Raw genomic sequence first — 6791 nt, 5'->3', positions numbered from 1 at the left:
CCCCTTGTTGTGGATCAGCTTCAGTGTTCACTGTCGCCAGACACCCCAAGACCAGTGGGGTAGTTTCCCAGGCAGTTTAAGCCTGCAGAGGGCACAGACCACCCCTGCCCTACCCTACCCTACCCTGCCCTGGTATTTCCCTGTGCTGGTGCTGATGGAAAAGATGATTTGGAAGRTCTTTTGAAATATCACCAAGCTTTTAGCATTTCGTGGTGTTCCCTTACCTCGGAGCACAGGAGTTTTAGATGCATCGTTGAGGTCGTATCTGTGCGTCACAGCAAGCGCTCTGCTCCCTTCAAAACTTCACTTTGCGTGCACACAAGAGCCGTGTTAATTCGATCGTTTCCTCTCCACGGGTGCTCCTAAGAGCCRAGTTGTTTAACTCGCTTTATTTATTTTCCCCTGCCCGCGGAGCTGCCCCYGCTGCGGCCCGAGGCGCCGGCAGGTGGCGCCGCAGCGCCGATGATGAGGCTGGGGAGGAAGGCGCCCGACCCGCCGCTTGGCTCCTGTGGGATCCCTCTGTCCTCACGCTGCCGTAAAGGRAGAAGTCCCTGGCAAGGGACGGCTCTCCCTTTCCTTCTCCTGTTCCCCTTTCCTCCCTTTTCCTCCTTTTTCCCTTCTTCCGCCCTTTCCCCTTTTCTTCCCTTTTCCCATTTCCCTTTCCTCCATATCTTCCTCAGCGCTGACCCAGTTGAGCAACAGGGAGAGGTTAGGGGGCAACAGGGGGACCGCATGGGAAAGCAGCAGCTGTCAGCCCATGGCCATGGGAGAGGAGAGGGAGAGGAGAGGGAGAGGGAGAGGGAGAGGGAGAGGAGAGGAATCTGCTGACTTTGTTCTTCCAAGCTTCCTGCAGATGTAGTGAATACATCTAGAATGCAAACCAAGCCAACAGATATGGCCAAGATCTTCTGACCAACCAAGCCAGAATACAAACCTGGAATTTCGGGTTGGCTTCATGTGATCCTGACCAGGAAAATGCACGTGCATAAGGTTACTCAGGAGCTGTGGTTAGGTTTACTCCTTGCTTTAATGTGAAAGGGAGGGGGAAAACCTTCCAAACCATTGKTTTTTGGCACCAGCTGCCTTCCTACGTGAGCTTAAATCTTTCAGATTGAACATGGCTTCTATTAGCCCTGGAGCATGTAAACATTCGCCCCRAACACAGTTGAAATTATGAGATCCTTGACGGTAGTTATGGGAATACCAGATAAAAGCTGTATTATAAGGGCAAAGTGCTCAAAGCCTGATGCATAGGAATAGAAAAGCTTTCTTGGAAAAGGCTTAAGTGTTAAACTACTAAATGCAAATCCGCGACAATGTGAAGCCTGCAAGGCAGACCTGAGCCAGAGCCTGAGGTCACACTTAAGAGCAGCKTAAAGTTGCGAAATTATCTGGAGCTGCCACCTTTGGTCCTTTGTATGCACATTAGCCAGGCTTAAAATGATACATAGGAAAGCTAGGCAGTCGTGTATGTTYATATATAGGTGCTTTTCATTATGTGGGGAGAGCAAAAGTGGCCGGAGCCTCTGATAACTGATGGGACACATGTGTGCGCTTAGAGGATGCGCTTGTCCTGCTGTGCCTGCCACCCGCAAGCACCCGAGCATTAGTCACTCCAGACACCTCTGCCTCCCTCGAAACCTCCCGTTTATTTATTTATTTTACAGCACTGCCACGRTGTGACTTCCCTACATGGCACCTTTCTGCCCTGCAAATTAATTAAGCAGGGATTGCTTATTTAATGAACACCCCTATTGTTTGCACCGTGCCCTCCCATCAGTCTAATTTATGGCCTCTCSCTGCAACACCTGGATGCAGGTTGCAGGAGAGCACAGGCGGCCCCAGAGGTGGATTAATTAGTTAACAGATGCTTATAATAGGCTTTAGCAGCTGGGATTTCCTGGGAAAACAACCCATCTTGGCACACACCCTGAGAGTTTTGTTTTAGGTAGGGCTCTCCCTTGTTCCAACTGTGTGGAAAAGCTTGCACAATTTTGCAGCTTCATTTGTCTGTTTTTTTTTTTTTGTGTACAAAAAGTATTACTTGCTACCTCGAAGAGGGTATTGGCAACATTATATGATTTTGATTGGATTTCAAGGCATTGCTTGTTACAAAAGATAAACATTAGAAAGATCTGTGTACACTGAAACTGCAGGAGTAATGGTATTTTAAGGGAGAAGATAGGGAGGAGAGGAATTATTTTAGCAGATAATTCTTCCTACCTCTGCAATTAACTTTGAGCAATAAGCCCGGAAAAGCTTCTGGAAAGCTTTGCAGAGGAATTACRATTGCTTAATCCTGTCCAAAGAGATTTTAATGGAAATAATATTAAATCATATTATATTTTAAATGATTCCTTAGAGACAAGATAAAGCACAGGGAAGTCCCCAGGAAATGCTATTTGATTTCAGGGAACATCAGATTAAAACTCCTCTTCCATCTGTCCTCTACTGCGTGATGTTTCATCTCTTTCCCTTTAAAGTCTCCTGCACCAGGTTGCCACAGTTAGATTTTAATCACAGGAAGAAATTCATCTGTTTGCTTGCTGCTTCATTTCCAACCAGAAGGGCTTCCGAAATAACTCTGGCATCCTGCACAGTTTGAAACTCCCCCTCCATGTGGAGCGAATGAAGTAGTGAACAGCTCACTATTGTCAGACAGGGGACTCACGGATGCAAAGGAAAAGGCTTAAGGAAAAAAGGGGGAGAGCGGGAAAGAGAGAGCAAGCAGAAAAGGAGAAGGACGTGATATATTGATATCACCACATCCCAGGAGTTTGAATGGTAGACAAAAGAAAAAAGCGATGAGGAAAGTCAGTACTGGAAAATAAAAGCTTGGTAGATACCTAAGTATTTGCAGAGGTCTTAGGAAATAAAAAAATTGCTGTGATAGTCACAGTATTTTTCTGACTTGGGGTAAAATGGGAAACGAGCACGGTTATTTGGTCTACTGCGCTTAAAGAAGTGATATTTTAGCTGCAATAACATCTGCAGAGCTTCGTGATTGAGCGTGTCTGATGGTTTTAAATGTTAAATAATTCCATTACAGTCGGGACAAAAATGGTAATGAACAGCTTGGAAGAGTCTGAGTGTACTTACAAGAAATGCTGAGCAATTAGCTGCTCTGTGTGAGAATGATTCCTGCGGTTCCCTTCTCATCAGGAACAAAGTGACCTTTAAAATAAGCGGGTAACACAGAGCCTGTTTCAGTCACCCTCTTGATCTATAGGCTGCTGATAAATTGCACATAAGGATTGGGAATTTACATGGCCCAGTAGATTTAGGACTAAAATAGAGGATTTGGAAAACATTAACCTGAAGGTTTTTTAACAATAGCAATGCTTCCCGTTGAATGACGGGGCAAGTGGAAGAGCCAGTATTGCAACGGCAGAGGAGAATGAGGCCCAGGTTACTGTAGCACTTGATGTTATCGACTTRTTTTCAGTTGCTTTAAAGCACTTTTCAAAGTTCATTGTTCTGGCTCTGTTCCTAAATTGGGCAGCCTGAGGGCCCGGGTGTTACTGAAAGCTGAAATAAAACACAATCGGGTGCTTGGAATTAGCTAAAAGTGAAGAAAAAACATACGCCTCTTAGCGCTTTAACAGCTTCAGCCCGATCTGCACAGCTAATCTTTTTACTAGGTATTTGAAAATAGGAGGGTTAGGCCCATGGGAATGGGATTTGAGCTGTTGGATTGCCTGGGCTGTCCATAACACTGAATTGTAGGGAGACAAGGAGGAATAGATAAGCTCTTTTAGTAAAATCCAAATAAGGCATAAATATGCCTACATAATCTGGGGCAGAAGGGACAGTAAAGCTTCAGGCATCCTTACTGCTGAATATGATTAATATGCGAATGCTTCAGAAATATGGAAAAATACAACGCTATACTGACCTTAATATAGAATGGGGAAATCTAGATTGTGCAATGCTTCCTTTACTGTCTGCTTAGCCATACATTTTTCCCACCTCTTAAACACATGCAWGAAGTGGAGCATTTGAACAGTGTCAAGTGACAAGACCTTTGAGTTCACTTTAATATTTTGTGGGGTCAGGCTCTGGAAAAATAAAATTATATCATTAAATACATGATATAACCCCTCACAACTCCTCCTGCCCTCACAACTAATGCACATCCGTGCAGAATCTGGTACCGATTATAGAATAAAATTACAATGTTCTGTGGAAATGGAAAGAGGTTGAGGTTTTGGGGAAGAGAAGAAGCAATTTAGTGATCTTAATTTCTAGGAAAGCAAGAGAAGCATCTTTGGACTGAAAGAAAATTCTTCTAGTGGTGGCAAATAACCACAGGCAATGCTTGCAGTTGACATCAGCCCTGCAGTGGCAAACAGACACATCCCTTTCTCTCAGCACTTGGCTTCAAGCCGTCGGTGCATCTGTGCAGCCTAAATGTCCTTTATGGAGCGGAGCTCTAGAAATGACCTTCCCSGTGGCAGCCAGGACACACTCATGCTACGTGCCACAGCGTGGAGATGCTGAATCGAGCTGTGAGCAAAGCATTAAGTCGCTGGGTGTCTGGCAGCACTGTCCTGATGCTGCCTCATGTCTCTACTATAACAGCTCAATAGCAAGGGTTTGGAGGCTTTCGGAAGGCTGTGAAGGCAATAGGCTCGAGACTCTTCTCTCCTCTGGCTTTAGCTCCCTTTTCTAGCTGGTCTCACAACTCRCTAGCATCGACTTTCGCAGCAGAGACTACAGCAAGCACAAGGTAGCGGTGATTGGACTCGTCTCTGCACTGCAAAGTACATCCCTGTCATCAACATGTTCCTCTTCAGACCCACTGTCTGCCACATACATACTAACCTCCCACATCACCTGAGGGACAGGAAATAGATAGGGCCAGAAAAAAATACCGTAACAAGTACCATATTAGCAATCAYCTCTAATTCGTTTTGTAGTAGACCACAACTTCAGTCCCTAAATTTTCATTAAGCAGCATGGAGTAGCATGCCAAGCACCCAGGCGGTGGAGAGAGGTCCCATAGAATGTAACAGTCTTGGTGAATTGGCTATGCTGGCAGTGGGAAGCTTTCCTAACCTGGAAACCAAAACTACAAAACCCTTGTGGTTTCCCATGCTACTTAAGTCACAGACTTAACTCTGACAGGGGGGAATAAGACTGACAGCATTTGAAGTTAGGTGTGCACAGGGTTGGACTGTGAGTGCTCCTAGGGGAAATGCTGGTGCTCCCACATGACAAAATTTCTTTCAGTTCACTGTATAAACTTAATTACCATAGAATTTTTCTAAATTTCTAAATGTATGTGCCTGGCCTGGTGCCTCCTGCATCAGAGCAAAGGCTAATAGATAGTTATAACTGGAAGGGAGCGCAGGGCTGTGCTGCAGAGCTGTACACACACCAAACCTGTTCTGGTTGTTCCTCCTTGAGGGCCAGGAACACTCTGCAAAAAACTGTCATTGAAACTGGGCTTAAAAAGAGTCCAGCATAGTTCCATAGTCCATAGCTTGAATACCCAAGCCCTAAAAGCAAAATTCCTTTGTCTGCTTGCTTGAAAAGAAAAACGCAAATTTATGAAATTATATACAGATTCTGGTTGTACTAGTTAAAAATACACACTTAATATGCATCTATTTACACATACATTAAGTTTATACATGCTGAACCTACAAGGTATAGTTCGGTCAGTATTTTTACCATGTATGGATGATGACCTGCTGATTAATGTATGTACTTTAATAAACAGAATCACAGCATCACAGAATGGTTGAGGTTGGAAGGGACCTCTAGAGATCATCTAGTCCAACCCCCTCCTGCTCGAGCAGGGCCACCTAGGGAAACCAAATGCTTACTCAATTTTAAAAGTGTCCATTCTGTCTACAGACARAAGGAGGGACTTCTGAAATATATGTCCGTAGTACTTTGGGTTTTTTTTCCTAAAGTTATCATTTGACAGTGAAAAAATACCTTTAGAGCAATAATACATTTTTCATTGGCATGTGATGGAGTAGATTTGACTTGTTGCATAACAGKTCGTACCTATGTCCTATATGAAAAGCACTGAAATAACACATTTGTACCTATTTGTAAATAATCCTGTATTAAGGACCCTTTGCTGGCCTCAGCTCTGTCCCTTGCTCGGAGGCAGAGAGCACAGCTGTGGTGCAGGTTGCAGAAAGTAAAGCAAAGAAGTGACTTTTCTTTTTTCCAGTTGCTACAGAACTACCATGGCTCGTGTTTCCTGGGGCTGAGTCAGAGAGAGGATTTTATTTATTTATACTTTTTGACTTGCATACTGACAACACAACGAGCACTGGAGAAGCAGAGGAATGCCTGAGCATGGCAAATGATAACATGTGACTTGCAAGCAGTAATAGAAGTATTTCAGAATTTCAGAATATTTAAGGTTGGAAGGGACCTCTACAGATCATCTAGTCCAACCTTCCTGCTCAAGCAGGCACACCTACAGCATGTGGCACAGGGTGGCATCCAGGCGGGTTTTGAAGACCTCCAGAGTAGGAGACTCCACAACCTCCCTGGGCAGCCTGTTCCACTGCTCTGTCACCCTCACAGTAAAGAAGTTCCTCCTCACCTGGAGACGGAACTTCTTATGCTCCGTAGTAGTACGAGTAGTAGTACGAGTAGTAATAAAGAGCTGAAATAAAAAGCTTGTGGAGTTTCTTCGTCGTTCGTAGGATCGATCAAGTTACTGCAAAATGGCCAGGTCTCTGTGAATTTCTGCGTTTTCCTGGAGCGGGGGCAGCCGAGGCGCCGCCGGGCAACAACCGCCTCGCAGCGCGCGCACCTCACAG

Source organism: Nothoprocta perdicaria, unplaced genomic scaffold, assembly GCF_003342845.1.
Source record: "Nothoprocta perdicaria isolate Ctin4 unplaced genomic scaffold, notPer1 scaffold_102, whole genome shotgun sequence".
NCBI lineage: Eukaryota > Metazoa > Chordata > Aves > Tinamiformes > Tinamidae > Nothoprocta > Nothoprocta perdicaria.
This window is presented reverse-complemented; position numbering follows the sequence as displayed.